At 45.1% G+C, this 20,143-nt stretch overlaps 1 protein-coding gene across 5 annotated transcripts in view; it reads left to right on the top strand.

The window, feature by feature from the left end:
• Window positions 1-20,143, top strand: part of LOC1279961 (probable nuclear hormone receptor HR3) — a 120,666-nt gene that overhangs the window by 21,434 nt on the left and 79,089 nt on the right. For 2 of the 5 annotated variants that reach the window (XM_061654024.1, XM_061654026.1), the window contains exon 1: window positions 11,192-11,473. The exons of 2 other annotated variants lie outside the window; for them this stretch is intronic. The gene's annotated coding sequence lies outside the window, so the exon portion shown is untranslated. Of the gene's footprint in view, window positions 1-11,191; window positions 11,474-20,143 lie in introns of those variants that run through there. One more of the 5 variants, XM_061654025.1, reaches the window with a different exon arrangement.

Consider the following 20,143-nt stretch of genomic DNA (forward strand, 5'->3'; position numbering starts at 1 on the left):
ACTGCTTTTGGGAAATCGTTACATGATAAAGCTAGCGAGAAGGTTGTGAAGTGAAGAAGTCGGAGAAAAACGATGCATTTAAATACATAAATTAATTATTTAAAGTAATTTGGTTAGAGATTGCATCGCCTTAATCAATACCCAACGCACACATGCAGCTCTCCCAAGGAAATTATTATTTTATATCGCTAGTAACATCACAAACATACATCTCGCAGAGTGCAATCGCCTCTCCAGTAACCCGCTCGCACGGGACAGTGAATTAATCATCCAAACACTCCAGGCTGCCGTTCTAAAGGCCATAGATCAAGCTTTTTTTCTCTCCACTTGTCTGCCCAACCGTCTCGCTCACGGCAATCCCGCTCATACTACCAGCCCAGGGCTCCGTTGCAGTGTGAATGCACTTGCAATTACGCAATCTTTGTTTACATGTGCAAACGCAAAGCAACGTAAATCTATTACCATGTTTGTACAACAAGCAAACAGCTCTCGCAGGCACCGCTTACCGTTCGTCTGTTTGTCTGCTGCAGCAGCAAAAGATGCACCACCACCCCATTCGCCTCTGTAGCTTCCCTTCTGCACCCTCCCCGGTGCCATATGGTCGGTTTAAGACGAACTCACCCGTACCACCCCGTTGGGTGAAATGAAACGAAACAAATCGAAGTGAATCGAGCTTCCAGCTCACTGCACGCACTACAACTGCATGTACGCTGGTTCGCACTCTTCGTTCGTTCGCTTTATTGCACTATTTTCTTATCAGTTTAAGGGAATGCTGTTCCCTTCCCTTGCGTACAATCCCTCCAACACACACGCACACACACGCACACTCTATCGGGATGCATTTTGTTTGCGCGTTTTTTCGCACTATTTGCGTGAGAAATGGGCAATGTTGTGGTGGTGCAGTACGGTGCTGTACGCGGGATGGCACCCAGGGCACTTGAAACGCAATCCCTTCTTTACGTGCATCCCCATCGGGCCGAGGTGGGTGAACGATAAATAACAGTACGGGGGTTCATTCCACCCGTCACTGTTGGATGGGTTTTTTGGTTTCTTAGTAGAACGGGTTCGATCGTGCCGTACTGAACTGCACCGCGGGACGACTGCAAACTGGATGCAGTTCCTGTAGTAGTGGGGTGCAGCAAGGGAATTGGAGGAAGTATTATGCGTGGTAATAACGTTTTCATTTACAAGCAATCAATTTATTGGTCAATTTTGTGGATAACTTGCTTTTCCGAGTGATGATGGGGGTTAACAATTGGAGCCTTTAACCTTTCTACATTGCATTACTTTAAGGTAAATAGATTTCCATCCTGGAGAACAACAATCTAAACGTTACCAACAATATTAAAGTTTTGACAGGCGTCACAAGCAATGCTTTATTACTTCCGATTGCTTCAATCACTACAAGACTTCAAACCGGCTCAAAGCATCAAGCTTGAACCTCAATTACCGTTCTAATATTTTCTTTATGTTATCCACCCAGCCACCCAGCTTGTAATGTGCTCGACATTTGATGGCGTTTGTTTACGATACGATCGCCAAACCTGGTAAACCTTGGACAGGATGGTTAATTTGGTGTTCGCTCAAAGCAAAGAGCGCTAAGAGCGGGTCCGTGTGTGTTTTTGCCAAGACCCTGCTTGCCCGATCGATTCCAACCTGCCCGTGCTGGGTGCCTCGATCGTGGCCATTTTTCATCGGCTGGCCCGGCCAGAAAGTTGCGTTTCGCCGACGCTGGCGCACCGTATGCAGCGTTGGTGGCCTTCGGATTCTTGACCAGCGCCAAGCCCGTAGCGATGCATCGAAAGCGCGTTTGCGTTCTCTGATTTCTAGAATTTCCATCCCTCGCAGTGACTACTTGTGCCGTGTGCGTGTGTGGAAGAACGTGTGTGTGTACATTAGCACCGACCAAATCGAGTGCACCTAGTTGACCTTCGGTGCAGCTCAAGAAGCAGTAAGTAAGAAAAAAACCGTTTGCAGCTAGCTTGAGTTAAAAGGGTAAGGGTGAACTGTAAAGACACCTATTTGGACAAACTAACTTTCGATCAAGAAGCAATAGGTAAGACACACCGTCGTTTCCGTCGTAACGTAGTGCAGCGTATGGTAAGGCTTAGAACGTTGGAAGAAAACAAAAAAACCCCTTCTAACACCTTTCGGGTGATATATGCTTGTGCAGAACAGCGTTCTAGCAAGTGACCACTTGCCCACCGTTTACAAAATTCACCTGCTAACGGGCTTCGGGTATCGCGCTACACCCCACTGCCAGCATTGGATAATTTCAGGTAATTATTCTAATAAAGCGCTGATTAGCTAATGTCTCTAGCTCTTGGGTGTCTAGCAGCAGCGAGGGTGGGGACGACGATAGGGCTGCCGTCCTTGTCGCGTTTGATAGATCGATGAACCGCGAGCGTGTCGAGGCCAGCGTCGTCTGCGCACTTAGAACGTTGGAGACTGCTTCACGGGCGAGCGAGAGAGTAGCACAGACATCCACAGACACGGCAAACGCAAACCAACGTGCATCGGACCACCCCATATATGCGGCGGTACGATCGCATCACCGATCGGTACCGACTTCCACCACCATCGTGTATCTAATGGTTGTATCTGCTTCGTTGAGGGTAGTTGGTTCGTTCTCCTTCTGTCTTTTCGATACAAACTAAACGTGAGGAATGGAAGAGAGAGAAACGAAGAGTCTGAAGAGGTTTTATTTGGAGATAAAGAAGTGCAATAACTACTGCTACTAGTGCCAGGGAGTGCAGTTTCGAAGGCTTTTCGAATATTTATCACAGAACGTAAAAGGAATTTTCAATCGATCTGATGCTTCATCTAGGCCTAGTCCATATACCATTTTAATCGTTTCCTTTAATTTTATCAAGAATTATAATGAGCTGAAATATATGACTCATTATTCAACTTCGAGGTCCAATCATTAGTTTCCCCGAAGCATTCATTTGTTCTAGGCTTATGCTCAGGATTTCACATTTTAATCCGATTATTCTATATGATCCGGTCATAATTATGTAAAATAATCGAGAATCTTGATTTAAACTTCTAATATTATATCTTATAGTGGGCAATATTTCCCAAACCGAAAAACTCACCTCTAGACTGCATGTGACTCCCTCCACCACCCAGCAACACTATTGTCTCGTGCAATTTATCTCCCGTCGTCTAAGCTATGCAGACACTTCAACCCCTCTATGCTGGCTTGATGATTGATTGAAAGAAGCAACGGTACGGAAACCATTCGTCTCTCGTTCGCTGGGAGGCTCGCTCTCTGGTGAAGATGCGGCGACATTTAACCCTTTCTCGAGGTCCAAAACCTCCCGAGGCTCCCTTTCGCCCGTGCCCATTTACGGGAAGCTGGGCTTTTGTGCAGAAAAAGCCGGAGACAAATGGCCCGAAGAAGATCCGTACGTTATGAAACCAATCGATACGGACGTGGCGGCAATCGATCGATTGGTGAATCGAGAAGAAAAAGGAGATTGAGCGGGAAACATGTTTTTGTGGGGGTACTTACTCCATCACGGCAGCAAAGCTTATCCTCAGCCAAACAATGGATGAAATTTGATGTAATTTAGTCATTTTATGGGCAATTTGCATGTGAGGCTCTCGTTTTTGTTGTGCTTGAAAATAGAAATTGCTTCATTTGTAATGGTATATGATTGATTTGTTTAATTTGTTTGCCTCTATAATCACTGTTGACCAATTAAGGCGCATAGTTATTAGCATTCAAAGTACAGTTTTGAGTGTAAGCATGCGTTCAATCAGCGGCAGCCATAAACGACCCGTGAGAACGATTATGCACGATACATTTATGCTGGGAAGAAAGTAATCCTTTCCATTGTGGAGAAATTAAAGCATGCACTTGATGGTTTCCTGCCATCCATCGTTTTAACCCTTTCCTGGTACTTAAAGCTAAACAAAACTCACCAAGAATCATCTAAAACGGAAACATTTCATGGATCGATTGAAATCGATTCGGTTATTTGGCAGCCTCACACTTGATGGTAGCCGCACACATGCTGCTGCAATGGATGAAGCGAACGGTTTTACATGCACAGCACACAGCAGGAAACCGACTCCTACAGCATCTTCGGTCGGTTTCACAACGGCCGGGCTGCACCGTGTATCGTCGACAGCAAAATCTCCCCGTGTTTGCGCGTCGGCGGATGTGGATAAATCGCAAGACGTACGTACCACCGCAAGAAACCGAAAGAAGAGGAGAAAAACAACCACCACATAACGGAGTGATGCAACGTGCAAGGGAGAATAAACCATCACGCCAGTCATTCACCAAGAAGGTGCATCCTCTAAGGATATCCACCGCTGCAAACATAGTCGAAGGAGTTTTTTGTTCGAACGGTTCTCTACTTAGCTCGTAGCTAGAACCTTTTTTTTTGTGTATCCTTCTTTCAGCTTGATTCTTGCACCGAATCAGAGCCGATCCTCGACTGTTGCGCAACCTGCCCAGCATTGAATGGCAGAAACGAGCCGTGCTGCCGAGAGCCAGGGCGATGTGCGCTGTAATGCGATAGCGCAACATTGCACCCATGGCTGCCTCCACACAGCTGTTCTTTTGCACGGCATCTGGAGCACCTTTGCCGGAGGGCTGACGGGGTAATTTGCAGCGCTGTTTCGTTCTTACTGCCAAACAACTATTCTTCAGTGTGTTTTTTTTTTGTGCTGCTTCTACACCTTTTTAAAGCGCACGGTTGTCACTGGAAATGGTACCGAGGCGCAATTGAACGGTGTCTGGACGGAGTAAAACGGTTCCATTCTTGCTCGTGTGCGCGCGCGCTCTCTTACCGTTAGAAATGCCAAAAGTGTTTGGGATGAAACATTGATCTAGCGAAGACGCAGAAAACACAAAACCCATGCTGCCAAACCACATGTCTAATGATCGGCAAATGGCACACGCTTAAAAGTTTTTTTTTAAGATATGATGCCAAAGAAGCTGCTGCCAACTTGCAACAGCATTGCTACCGATGGGCGTAGTTTTGCAGGACTAGGTTACCTAGTCTTACGAGTAGCTAGACATTTCGTTCGCTCAGTTCCTAACTGATCACATTTATCACCTAACTCAGTTCCTTTTCTGATAAATATTTCAACTGAAATTAATATTTGAAAATCAAATGCAGTTACAGTGATAAAAACGACTATGTGTAGTCGTTTTCCCTTTTTTACTCTATAAATTCGACCCCAGAGAACCTATTTTTTCTGTAAGTTAATATTTTTTACTCTGAAAGAAATCTTTGTAAATTTATAAAGAATTAGAAAAAAGATGTATCAATCAATTAGATGATTAATTTCATAATTGCTTTAATTGAATAATTTTGTTACAAAAAGTTTCAGACATAAACTATAATTTTGAAGGATTTTCTAAGGAATGAAAAATTGATGCCTTGAAGATATAATTGAAGATATAATATGAAACCTTTTGCATTCGAGTTCGTATTCCGTATTCAGATGTATGCTTTTGACTAAAATACTTTTGTTTCTTGTTACTAATATCTTATTATTTATAACTAAAACCAAGTTCATGAAACACTTTGATACATCGCATAACAACTGATTATAGCATCAATCAAGAATTATGTTGGTTATTGTATGTTGTCCCAAGATGAAGTTAACGAGATGTATTTTATGTTCCAAGATGAAGCCATCTATAGCATGCGTTATAAGATAAAAAAAAACCAATTACAATAATAAAAGCGGCAGTTAATATTCAAAAAAATTGAAACAAAATCTACAAAGTTCTTGTAAATTTGCTGTTCAACTATGAGCTATGAAATTTCTCAGAAGAATACGGAAAACAATTGCAAGACTCTGCTTTAGTAATCAATAGTTGAATTAGCTTATTAAACCTGTTATGCTCCGCTTCGATCTCCAATATTATCTTTTCCCTTGAATTAACTCATTTTATAACTTTCGACAGCATGCTTCAAAATTAACCCTATTTTACCTCACTCTTGGTCAGTCTTAGTCTGGGCATCATTATCTCATTCAGTAGTCAATCCTTAAAGGAAACATCATGCCCTCCCTGTAGCTGCTAATACGCATGGACCACATTTCATTCCACCTGTAGCGTAGACAACACACAAAGTGCACAGTCTGCTCATCCACTACCACAACCGGCTAAACAAATCAAACATACAACAACAACAACACTCACTCACACACACACGACCGTGGACGTTTGGCCGGGACCTGCCAGCTCCCGAGTGATAGGGATGCGCTGGTGATAATTGTCGGCTTAACGGTACCGTGTGCTCCATTCGGCTCGGTACCAAACCAAACATGCGCAAGCCGTACGGGGATCAAATAGCGAACGCTAATAACCCGTACGGTTGTTCTGCAATTAGAAGCTTCGCTCGAAACCATTTTCCATGCTGCACACAAGCTTCCACAGCTGAAGGCGGCGAATGAAGGGGCCGAAGCCGAAGGAAGCGGAGAAAATGGTGGAAGCACCGAGCGCCGCGGTTGTAGGGTAATCGCTTTAATTGTCTGCAGCATGATCCATTTTTCCGTAAGAAAAACAGTTGCAGCAGCAGCAGCAGCAGCAGCATTGGCGTCATTCCCGGCCTTTACCAGGCGGGAAATCACTTTTTGGATGTGTAATTTTTGCCTCCACTCGCGGTATCGGTAATGATGTTTGAAAACATTATTGGGACTGGCTTTCTAATTGAGCGCTTTTTTTCGGGCTTGCCTCTTTACAGGTGTGTGGCGTCCATTTTCCATGCATTGTGCATTAAGCGTTCGGAAGTTGCTTCGAATGGGCATGAACGCACGTTTTTTGTTGTTGCCCATTTACAAACACGTGCACGGGAAAATCAAGAACATTTCCATTCAATTGACTCCATCAAATGCTGATCACTTCCTTCGCACATAGAAAAAGGGTTTTTTTTGTATTATTCTGGGCATTAAAAGGCCGTCATTTATTCACACCTGTTACGCGAAGCGTAAATAATGACTGTTTGCATTGATCGATGTTAAACGATGCTCGCTTTTCCATCATTTGTTTCTTGCAAAGTGCCGCGAAAGAACAATAATAACGCTTGTTTGCCCGCCCCAAGCATCGGCAAGCCACTTTAGTACCGTTCCTGCCTGGCTTGACCCAAATCTGCTTTCAACTACCGAAAATCTTTCTGCTCATAAAGACATTAAAACCGAACATAAAGCGTACGACACGCCGGGGTCGCACATGCCAGGAGCGACAACATAAATGAAACTTATGCAACGACAACCGAGAACCGTTTGGCAGTGTGTCCCGTGTAGGGTAGGTTACAGAAAGTGTGAAACATTCAACATCCCGTTAAGTTAGGGAACCTTGCTCCACACACAAACACACCGATAGACGCGGAAAGGAACGAAAATTAAATCATGAAGCCGCGATGCTTCACACAGTACTCTTTATTGTGCGTTCCCCGTCGTACGGTAACGGTTTTGGGCCGGCGACAAACAATCGTCCGCTGTACTGCCGATGGTGAGAAATCTGCGGCTACCGTTTTTTTTTTGTGCAAAGCTATCGTTGGGGAGGGGTTTTTGTTGTTGTTGTTGTTGTTGTTAGTGGCTGCCAAAACTCGCCCCAAAAGCCAGGAAGACACCGGCGTCGTCTCCAGCATAAGAAGAAATGGGTCAACCGTCAACGGGGAGAACGGGGAAGCCGAAATCTTCCGTGGGATTCGCCGCGTCCACCACGTCGGGCGGACTTCACGTGAGCGGAATCGGTAATAAGATGGATGGTCTCATCGACACAGGAGCACACTCACACGCCCAATGGTCGTGTTTTCGGCATGCACATTCCCGCGAAATGCAACCCAGCCGCGCGGCTCATTGAAATGCAATCGTTGTGGCCCGCTTTTGTGACGGTAGGCAGTGTGCGATAATATTTGAAATTTCTCTCCCGCATTTCTTCGTGCTGCCGCATGTGGGACTGGAACGGTCGACTTGTGATGCCAAGGGGAAGGAAAGGTGGAAGTTTTATTAACAACTTTATTTGCAGCTCAATTAATGGCCAAAGAATGGACGTAGGAATTTCGATCGAACTGCGATCAAGGGAAAGAAAGAAGGTCGTTCAATTGAAGATGGAAATGGTTGCGACTTTGTGTTTCTGAAGGCTTTGTACTGCTTGCTTCTATAAAGGTTAATTTCTATAAACTTTGCAGAACTCTAATATTAGAATATTGACAGCATGATTTTGTGCTTGATTAAACGTACATCGAAAATCATAGAAAATTTGATGGACTGCCTTTAATAAAACAGATAATTCATAGTCAAGCAAATTCTGATTGGTCATCAGCTGAAAGCAAGTTGCTATAATTGTTTATCAGATTTAAAAATGTTGATGCAGTACAAATGACATAGTATTGTTCTTAGAAGACCTCATTAAAAGCTTAGAGTAATAAGAAGGGTTTTAACAAAATAATAAAAAATATTATCTTTTCACGTGTATTGTTAGGATTAAGATTGAAATTGAACTACGACGATGATGGTTGTACTTTCTCTGGTTAAGCTTGGTACTTATTTGTCTCGAAGTTGTCAAAATCAAATTATATCTTTAATATGATTATTCTTGTTTTTATTTATGTGTTATCTTGTATTTTATTTTAAAAAAATATCTTTTGTTTTAAAATTGCAAAAAACGGCGATGTCCGTCGAAAGGTGTTCAATCATCGTACATTGTTATAAATAAAATTATATTTTAAACTGATCAAACGCAATGTTCGTGTACAAATCATCATACACGATCAAGTTGACTGTAAAAAACAGCATTTTTCACCCCCATACTCAAACGCAAAGCAGCAGCAAACGACGGCTGATGCTTTTTTCCATCACGCCAACTTTTCTTATCTGAGGCCCGCGTAAGCTCGCACAAAACAATACCGTATCATGCGTCAATTACAAACCATACGGTACTCTCGCACCACTCCCGCCCATTGTACGGCACATAGTACAGCACTACACACATACACGCACGGCCTCAGCTTCAGCGCACTGTTTCTTGTGGGCAACGCTTCCACCGTGTAAGTGTAATGAAATTTATGGTACGGGCTGCAACGCGAAGAAGAAAAAAAAGGCACGGGTAGGAGGGGAGCAACATTAAACACAACGAAGAACAATCTCATAACCATAATCATGATCATAATCGTACACGGTGGCGGTAGCGGGGTGTACTTGCTCGCTAGCCTGGGCCGTTGTGTTTCTTTTGCTTGATCATCTCTGCTAGCAAAAAGAATCTTAGAAGCCAACGTCTATAGAATTTCATTAAAAAAACAACAATTGTGTCGTTATGATGCAGCCAGAACTAGAGCTTGGATGTAATTCATAGGAGCAGCAGCCTGCTGATTCTAGACGACAAAAACATAGTGGTGAGGCTCAAACGAACGAGAAATGTGCACACACCTCCACATTCACGAGCGCGCATGAATCACACCAACATGTGCAGCACAGGCCAGATCGCTCACAGGCATGCATTGATTTATGCACCACACAAGGGGATCACCACACGAGAGCATAGCACATTAATGCCCAAATGAGGAATAGGCGAACGACTGTTCCGCCCGCTCCCATCCCTGGCCTGCGTTGCTTTGGCGTGGCGGCGGCGAGTTAGTTCACCACAACATCTCCGCACAAAGCGGGGACACTCCTTTTTTGCCGTTGCCGTACTAGCTCGTCTCTATGCAGCTCCGCGTGCAGGCTAGAATGTAGAACAGCGAACGGAACCAGCCGATAGATGCATGGCGGAACAAAAAAGAACGATGCTAGATGTTTGCTGCCGATGCAGCAGCGAAGCTCCGGGGGGAGAGAAAAAAAAGAAATAAAATTAGATGATCGAACATGAATTGCACGCGATGCATCCCGAGCGGAAAAAGGGGGAAAGAAGCAGCTAGATTAGTACAAGAAACTGATGCTTCGTGGGGTGGTGAAGAACAGGAAGAAACAATGAAGAAGAAACAAAATTCCTCCCACCGTCATCATCATCATCGTCAGTGGCGTTGCACACGTGCACTAATACTAACTTAGTGTCACGTGCACTAATGTGCTCGCTGCTATCGAAGCTAGTGGTAGTAGTTTAGCTTTCCATCTACACATACATGTACCTTGGTACTCCATCGAAGCATAGAAGAGCACTGTTAGCAGCATAAAACTGATGTTGGTGCGGGAAAGGCAAGAGGGAAACACTGGTAGCGGGATAGAATCCGTTAGAAAAACTCTACGATCTAGCCGGTCTGGGCTGTTCAAAAAGCGCCAAAGAACATTGAGTTGAGTGAGATGGAAAAATTACCCAGCCAAAGAAAGAGAGAGAGAGAGAGAGAGAGCGCCGTAGAGCGATAGAAAAAGAGAGAAATTGCATGCAAGAGAATTCTCACTGCTCGAATGCCAACATAAAACAACATGCTGCATCTCCATCCCTTTCTCTCTCACTTGCTCTCTTCGTCTAGCAAAGAGGTAAAAAAGCACAGTTAGAAAAACACGTCCAAAAGAGAGCATAAAGTGAGTAAAACGATGCTCTCTTGTTTAAAATTTAATCCAAATAAAAGCTACTGTTGTCTAGGTGCAAAATAATTAAAAAAAAAAACAACATAAAAATGTCTAGTTAGAAACCCAACCAGCATAACACATCAACATAGAGCTGAGCTGAGAAACACAGCATAAAAATGAGAGAGAGAGCGCACGTTGAAAAGCGACTCGCATGCGAGAATGCACTTTGCAGCATAAAAGCGGTTTGCGAGCGAGAGAGCAGGAGAGCCGAAAAGCTGGGAGAAAATACACTCGCCGCCGTAAAAGCGTACAAATAAAAAAAAATGCTACTGCTGTTGCGTACCGTTTGTTTCAGTTGGAAGGAATGGTACAGCGAGCGGACTGGCGAAGGGTGGGTGAGCGGGCGAAAAAACGGAGAAGCGAAGAGATGTTGCACGCGAGTAACGGGTGTTATGTGCCAAAAGGGGGGCCAAAGACGGTCTATGAATGGAACGGAGCGAGCGAGAGAGCAAGAGAGGGCTAGCAAAACCTCAGCTTGTGCGTGCCATCTGCGAGGGCAGGGAGCGGAAAGCCACGGAACACGAGAAGAGCGAGAGAGAGCGCGCAGGCAGGCAGGCAGGCTGGCTGGCTGGCTGGCTCGTATGGTCGGGCGGACTGTGGCCCCCGAGTATGGTCGGGTTTGAATGGTGGTGGAAATATTATGTTTTGTATTTTCTCTATGGACCAGTCTTAAGCCGTACCTCGTATCGAACGCATCGAGCGGTTGCGATCGATCGCTGCCGCCGCCGTCGTCGTCGTCATCGTTTTTCGTCGTTGCCGCCGATTTTTCTTCGTCGTCATCAAATCGTCCGCTACGTTCCGTTACGTCACCGTACGTCTGTTTGGTTTTGGTTTTGGCGAGTGTGTGTGTGTGTGCATTTTTGGGTATTTGTCCTCTATTTCGTGGCAGTGTTTAGTGCCTGATCGTGCAGTATAAGCCAATATAGGCAAGGTTCGTTCTTTGCAGTGACCCAGTAGCGTTTTTTGTGTGTACCAGCTCGGGGGGGCGTGTGAGAGGATCGCAAAAGTTTGTGACGATACGAACCCAGATCCAGACGGTGGGAAGGTTCTGGAATGAATATTCCTGCTGGAGGGGATAACCGCGTGACCAGCAAGTGTGAGATTGTTTTGAAGCAAAGTTCGATGTTTTGAAGAAATCATCTGTGTATTGGAGTTAAAAAAACGTTCGTGTGGGATTTTTGAAAATTATGTCTCGCAGTTTACAAAAATAAAAAAAATCGTGGAAATACAAAAAAGGCAATATTATAGTTTAATAACAATATGTGAAAAGCAAGCGCAAGCAAAATAAACAACAGATAACCAACGCAAAATGGATAACAAAATGACAAATCACATCGAAGAAGTAGCCAAATGTTTCAAAAGAAATGAAAAGAAGTGATAAATTGATGTGTCTCAATAGTAACCGGTTGCAGGAAATAAAGAAGAAAAAAAACCCCGCCGAATAAACAAGCAAAAAGATATGATCGGCCAGATAATCGACCAACAAGTAAAAGAAAGTTTTGTGCAAAACAAAATTCGAATGAAATATTAACAAGTGAGTAAAGGAGAGAGAGAGATAACCGCAAAGAAGAGAAACGACAAACGACTTCATCAGAAGTGCGAAGACAAACGAATGGAAAAATAAAGTGCGTGCCCAACCTAAAGGAACCGTTAAAATCCATTGTCGCCGATTGTCGCGGGTGAGACAGTGTAACAAAAAAAAAAAACAAACCCAAGTAGCGAAAAGAAAAAGTCAACCAATACAGAGATAGTGTAAAAGGGTAGCTGCTTAAGAAGCTGAAAACAAAATTAAAAATACCCCTACCACAAGCGGTGATTTTTCGTGGGGAGGGTGGAGACCACTGGCAAGCGACGGAAGTGGATGGCGTCCGTTACTACTGCGTCTCCTTGCGCTGCATCCGCTTATCCGGTCGCGGACAAGATTCGATCTCCGCTGGCTGAGAAAAGGCGCCCAATCCGTCGACGCGATCACGATCTAGGCGGGCGGGCGCGCGCGCGCGAGCGATCGCGAGCAGTGAATTTCACGTTCGTCATTTCTTTTGCACTTTCGGGGCACGAACGCAACTCCTGCCCTGGGCTGCGCCATACCCCCTGTGCCCAAAACATTCCTGAACGATGATTGTCATTCACGCGCCGCACACCACGACGCCACGATGACGATCGCGGGCTGATGATCGTGAGCCGTACGTACCCGTGTGGTCGGCGGTGATTCGGCCGCTGTTTGGCGCTGCTCTCGCCCGGTGAAAAGTGAAGTGAAAGAAGCATTAAAAAATTTCACCTTACATAACGTCACATTAAGTTAACACATCGAATCGTATACCCTTTCCCTGTGCCACCCCGGCCACCCTGTGAGTGTGTATAGGGGGGATTTGCGCCGTCTGATCGGAACCGGACTGGACAATCCCCGGCCCATGCCCGCCCCCCTACGCCAACCAGCGCGTGGTTTGGTCGGTCGCAACAATCACAGTGTCTGTGCGTTGAAGCTTTCTGTGACTGTGTGTGTGTGTGTGTGTGCGTGGCGTGTCTGTGTATGCTTTTCGTCTTCTTCTGTTTCGTCTGGTGCGTAGGAAATGCACCCGATAGTGGATTGATACGAAATTAACATAATAACAGCGAAAATGTGATTTGAAATTTGAATCCATCCTTGGCTGGGTGGGTGACCGGTTCGCTTTTTGATACATCTTTGTTGAATGCGTTCCGTCCGGAAACACCAAAACACCCGTCCCGCAGAAGGAATGATTACGCATACGCAATCGTGACGTTTCTTGCACCACGCGAAAGTCCAAACGGGTGGGATGTTGATGTGTTTGTGTGTGCGCGCGCTCTTGTGTGTATTGTGGCTATTCGTTTATTGCACGAATCATCACGGCGAGATGGAGAAGCCCACCTGGTGGTCGTGGTGATCTTTGGTGGATTTTTTTTGTCTGTTGGGGCGCTGCTATTAGCGATCGTTTCTCTCTCCGCAAAGCGTGTGTTAGACAACCGTTAATGTGTACATAACGTAAAACAGCATGCAGAAGAAGAAGAAGAAGATGATGAAGAAGAAGAAGAAAACAGATGCCACCGGAATATTTCCGGAAATCCCCTGAACTTCGGAGAAATGGTCGGATAAAAACGAGAAATGACCGCAAATGTCACAGAAAATAGAAAGACAATCGCGTCGGATGCGCGTTTTGCACCTCGCCACAAGTTGTTGTGATATATGCTACCGAGCAAAATGTCATCGAATGAAAGTGGCACAAAACAGGATAAGATTTGGATGATGCGGCGGAATCGATACGTGATTAGATTAGTGTTTCATATGCAGATTCCGTGTGAAATGGATTTCCAAATACCATCTGTTAGTGAGGACGTTGCGTGCGTGTAGCTTAAAACTTGAACTGTGGGGTAGTGTATTGCTGAGATTACGGTTGTTTTTGAACGTAGAGTGTGATTTAAGTTGATTGAAGATGCTACTTATATCTCGATGAGTATTTGAAATTATTTCCTAGTAGCTTTGCATTCTGAATCATAGTCTAAAGATCATCAAAAAAAAGTAAAAACATAATTCATTATATGACGTAAACTTAAAGCATTGGATTCAGTTTTGAACTGAAGTGATTTACCACAGAGATTTTACTTAAACCAGATGTGTATTCTCCAAGATCAACAAGAATCTGAATTAATCCTCAACTATATTGATATGTTCAGGACTTTGTAGGTCCTATTAGTCCATTTCCAATTATTTGATATTCGATGTACTATAATATATATCAGTCTTATAAGAAATGGTCGAATAATTGTTTTTTCGTTACAAGAAGACAACCTGGTCTAAACCAGATCTTTTTTCTTGTCGTGGGCTGTTTATTGATAAAGTTCTTGAAGAAAGATTGAAGTTGCATGATTTGCCACTGTAGCATTTTGCTTTCAAATGACAGGATCTCTTAATTGTGTTTCACAAACTGAAGAGGTCGACACATCATGCGAAACAATGTAAAACAAATACTATTTGCGGCGTTAGAAAATAAGTCTTTTCAAAGAAGATTTCATCTCTTGAACGAACACGTCCTCCTGGGTAGTTTTTTTTTTATTAAAAGAAGAAAAAAATTTACTTACTGAGTACCTTTATTTGAAGAAATCTTCCCAAGACAGAAGGTAAAGGATGTTTCACAAGTTACATTTTACTTTATGAATTATCAGTCTTTTAATTGTGGTTCAATGCCCAAACAGCAATGCTTGATATATAAACATCTATCTCTGTTTTTTTTCTTGTGGAGTTGGACAAAGCCTTTCCTTTTCCTTACTATCGTTTCATTTTGCTAGCAAATTTGTGATTTATTATTCCCATATGATAAATGGCTCAACGGAAAAGATTTAGCATTCAAGGCAAACAAAATTAGCAAACGCCGCCAGTAACTAAACCACTACCCTTCCCAAACGCATTTCGCGTGCATGAGATAGCTCATTTGCAGGGGCTGTGATTGATTGAAACCATCCTTTACCCCGGGGCGGCCGGCCATCGAACGCAACCGAAACGACCTCATTCGCACATAATCTCCCTTCCGACCGGCCGCCGAGGGGAGCATAATTTGATTGGAAGGAAAAATTGCATTACCCCCGGCACCATAATTTCCTTAGCCTCCACACGCAGGGTCAGGAAGCGGCCAGCGCAATCCTGCCTGTGCGCCCTGCTTTGGTGCTAATCCATTGGTGAGCTAATAAGTGCGAACAGTGAGTGATTTTGAGCCTTCTTTCCATAATAATGGAAACATTGCGCCCCATCCCCGTGGCCAGAGGCCCAACCACCTTGTGCCAAATTTTGCAATGACCTTTCTCTGCAGCATCCACTTCCGTCCCGGGGTGACGTTTGAGTAGTCCGGAAGAAGAAGGAGGGAAAAGCCCAAACACACACGCACACACCACTCCAAAATGCACCCTCGCCACGGTGGCCACCCCACGGGAGGAAAGCGTAAATGAATTAAGAAGTCACTCCATCTTCCAGCTGTTTTTCTCCCTCCCGCCCTGTGTGCATCGGGAGTTTTTCGGGCTAGCGTGTGAGTTTCCGTGCGGCATTTCCACGCCTCTCGCGGGCTCTTGTTCCCTTCAAACTTGTCTGCATCTCCCACGCGCGGGGAGTGTACAACGGTACTTTTGCCTACTTCTACGTGTGCGCCATTCCTTCTCCCCCTCAAGACGAGGAGTGGGAGTGAATTTCCCGAAATAATAGCCTTACGCATTGAGGGGATCAGCTGGGGGATCGGATTAGGGGAATCGGGCGAAGTTGGAGCAAGTGATGGAGCAACGGCTCCGACATGAAAACTGCCCATCATCATCTCCCGGGGTCGGTTTCCATCTCGCCCCCTTCCCCGCCACTATGCACCATGCGGGGGAACCGAAAATGTAGGCCAATTAAGGCCAGCCAGCCAGCCAGCGTGCCTGCCTGCCTGCCGTGGCCAAAATCGGCATCCTAACGGCATTCGTGAGCAATTGCCTTTCGCATCCGATGCCGCACCCCGACACTGATGGGGTGGGTCGATGGGGGCACCACGCTGAAGGAAAACTGCACAGCCACTTCGGCCACTTCGGGTTGCTTTGGCGCTTCTGAGAGGCCGCGACGAGCGATGGATAATGGATGATCGCATCGGACCGGACGCAGCGGCGATAGAAGTAGCTTCCTCCCGGATCGGACCACCATCGTTCGTCTTTTTTTCTTTTGCTTTCCGTCTATTGTGGGAGGCAACCGGAGGGTCTTATGGGGGAGTTTCCTTATGAAATGATGATGCGCTGGTCGATTGGGATACACTTAATGTTGTTGTTTTTTTGTTGCGGGGAACGTTGAAAGGTATTAGTACTGAATGCAGGATGAAGCATATTTTCAGCAATACGCTCGTGTCATGCTGCTAATGATAAGTGTCAGCGAGTGAGGAGTACCATTCATCACGTATGTTACTTAATTTCAGTTGTAATTGCTCCGTTGACAGATGAAGACAATTTGCTCATTGATAATTTGGAGATGATAAAGAGGAGCCTTAAATCTTTTGTATTCGTCAAGATTTATTATCATCGAAAATATTTCAGGATAATTCAAGGTAATTTTAATAACAGTTTGGCTAAACAATTTGAATCTTGTGTTTGAACCACCGGTTTACAATCAAAATAGGAAAATCCTTCATTATTTCCATTTATTTATCAATCGAGTGATTTAAGCTTCCATAAATTGGTGTATTTTAATAATTTTTATTTTACATAATAAAGCAAAATTCATTTAAGGGGCTAAATAAAGCCTTATTGAGTTGAAAAATAAGATATAAACAAACGATAAAATGCAAGATGTTATCTACCAAACGCTCTGCCCAACAGTCATGTAACCAATTTTTCAATCTTCATTAACAAGCCTGATTGCCGTTGATGGTTGTTAAAAGCTTCCATCGATTACAAGATTACAGCAACAACAAAACAAAGTCCTCACACAACCACCTCTCAAAAAAGGCACCAAACGACGCGCTCCTGGCAAGCTTTTCATTCCACAACGGTAGCCGGGTCCGTTTCGGTTTCGGTATCACGCAAACAATAAAGGGAAATGCATTTCACGTTTTGTTTCATTGTCCCTTTCCATTTGTGTGAGTGTGTGTGTGTCTTTCCATTTGTGAGGTCCCCTCCCCGAACCGTGTCTAAGTGAAAAGCCTTACGATGCGTACGTTGGGGAGCTGTCGGTCGTCTCTTTGGTAGTAGACCATAGAAAGATGTACGAAACGAGGTGGAGGTTGGAACGGTGATATAACACACATAACTTTACCACCCGTCGCGCACCGTCGGGCTCTCTGCACACTTACACACAGACACACATGCACACACAAAGCAGCGAGAAAAACTTATCTTAACAACGCTTCCCACTACTGCCCCACCACGCGTAAGTGCTGCATGCTTTCCTTTCCACTGGGCGCACACTCTGTTTATGTGTGGCCCCAGCCAACCGTGACGGCTTACGGTACAGCTCATCATCGGATCATGATGATCGGGAGGGCATTTCCATCTGGCTTTTCCGCAGCCACAGCAACCGCCTCCCCCAACTTTTCTCCCCAATGGGAAGATGTTCTACGCGGGCATGTTCCGACTCATGGTGCGGCTAGAATGCGGCGATGGGAGCTCCACTCGGTCAGAGGCTTCGCTCCCCCCGTTAATGGTATGCTGCATGTTCACATCGCAACGGGATTGATGTACCATGGAATCAGCAGCAACAGAGGCTGTGATGAGACTTACATGTCTGTTTTCCAAAACATGCCGTTCTCCCCGACGTTCCCAGCTAGAAATGCAATACTCCAAGTCTTTCACACGACGTCCAGGCAACACATCTTGCCCAAGCCCGGTCGGGTTTAGTACCAAATTTGGCCAGATTGTTTCCCGTTTCTCTCACTCTCACGCACATCAGCTCCATCTTTAATGCTCCACTCGTGCATCGTGCTAGTGTTGGAGGGGATTTTTTCCTGCTTCTTATGCTGCACGGACAGCAAGAAGCATGTTGTCGACGTTCTATAAATACAGGACAGAGCGTTGCAGTTGCTGGAACCAAACAACCAAACACCCTTACATGCAACTGGTGGGGAGCTATTGAGCTGTGGCGTTGTGCCGAAGACGACCAACATCAGACACAGGCACATTCATCCCGATGACACGGGACCTCCAGTAAAGAGCGAGATCGACAGTCCCCCCAGTGATGATGCGGCGGGGACTATTTTGGGCAGCTGGCGCGACATCGTAACATGGCAAGAAAAAAGGTGGTTGTTCTAAATTTAAGACATCTTCAATGGGCGATGGCGTAAAAGAGGTGGGCATGTGAGCACCAGCCAAATAGCAACAAGATGTGGAGTTCTTTTTTGTTGTTGTCGTGTGTGCGTGGAGGAAATCCTGTCCGAGCTGGAAGGTTTAATTGGGTATGACGGGGAGAGTACAAGAGCAACCACTTTTCTTCAAATGCTCATGTAGGAGTGCTATGCTGTAGCACCTGCTAGCAAGATGTTTCGATTGATATCGTAGCTGGTGAAGACGCGAAAAGACTTAGTTCCAATTTAATGAAGACCATAAAAGATAGATGCTTCATAGATTCAGTCTATTACCATCGTAAACGTTCTTTTCAATTCAACAACCTTTAGAAATGCATTTCGATCGATTAACCCTTCTATTCCACAGTTGGATTCCAACAACCTTCCCACTCCCCAACGCCTTGGGCTGCTTCAGAACGCAAATTGCACAACGGTACCAGCACCATATGTCGACTTAACGATGCTTCCTCACACAAAACCTACTGACACACAGAGTTGCTCCCGTGTCCCTTGTGTGCTGGTGTTGGTGCAGCGCTCTTGTGTATACGACGCTTTCCCCCTTCTATGCGCCCTTCTCCACGTTTGGGGAACTACCCCATCCATGGTGGGGCATCACGAACACAAGCAGGAAAGGAAGCAAAAACAAAAAAGGCAGAAACCCGCAACTCACTGCACCGAGACGATGTCGTTGCCCTGCTGCACTCTCTTTATTGTGCATTTGTTGTAAAGAGAGCATTTCACTCTCTCTCTCTTTCTCTTTCTCAATGTTCAGCCTACGGATGCAACTGCACACGACGATGAGGTAATAATCTCCAACAGCTCCGAACTGATGATACTCTCATCCTCGACGAGCGTGTTAAAACTCAAGAGCCTCTCTTGCCGACTGCAAAGACTCTCCCGAACTTAACTGTAGCATTGCAATTTCTTCCATCTCTAATTCCTCACCAACACACGAGCCGGGCATCTCTCTGTGCATGTGCATCCTTTTGTCTGAGCGATCAGCGAGCAGCGTCATTGAAACCTGTTCCCGGTGAGGCTCATTCCGTTGCACTTGCTTCCCACCCCCCCGATGTTCCACCGTACGAAAGAGTAGGCAGAAACGGTATTATATCATCAGCTTCCATCATGCTGTGTATGTTTTTTTGCAATGCAATTTTGCTCTCCTCCTCTCTTTCTCGCTCCTGTTTTGCCGGTGCGCGCACCGTTTGCATCCGGGGACGGTGCACCAGTGTGCAACATATGTGCGTGCACTGTTTCGCCGTTAGTGTGTCAGTGGGTATGTTGTTTTGATTTCGGTATTCGGTGGAAAGGGTTGCCACCGCTGCACTCACCGTGCACGTAGTGCAATTGCGTGGCGATGGTGTACGCATGCATGTACGCACAGGGAATAAGAAAAAAGCGAAGCGGCCCTTTCTGCGTTGGGCTAGGTTGGGTTGGCGGTACGGTGCCGCATCCCAAGCAAGCAGTGTGCAACCGTTTATTGATTAGAATTCATTCGCCGTTAGGTTGAGTATGACGAGCACAACAATGAGTGTTGCACAACCATGAGATGCTTCAATTTAAATATATATTATTTTTTTAAAAGACATTTATGTGATTGAAAGTAACTTAAGACATCATTCCAAAACGATCGTTTTTATTTAAATCCACCATCCAATCGAAGTACACGATCACACACTATCACTCTTGATTGAATTGACTAAAAATAAAAGCAAACCCGACCGGTCTTAATTCACACCGTCACATGCACATCTGATTGCCTTCGGCTGCCGTCCTTTGACACCAAATGGTTGTTTTATTCT

Source organism: Anopheles gambiae, chromosome 3 (assembly GCF_943734735.2).
Source record: "Anopheles gambiae chromosome 3, idAnoGambNW_F1_1, whole genome shotgun sequence".
Lineage (NCBI taxonomy): Eukaryota > Metazoa > Arthropoda > Insecta > Diptera > Culicidae > Anopheles > Anopheles gambiae.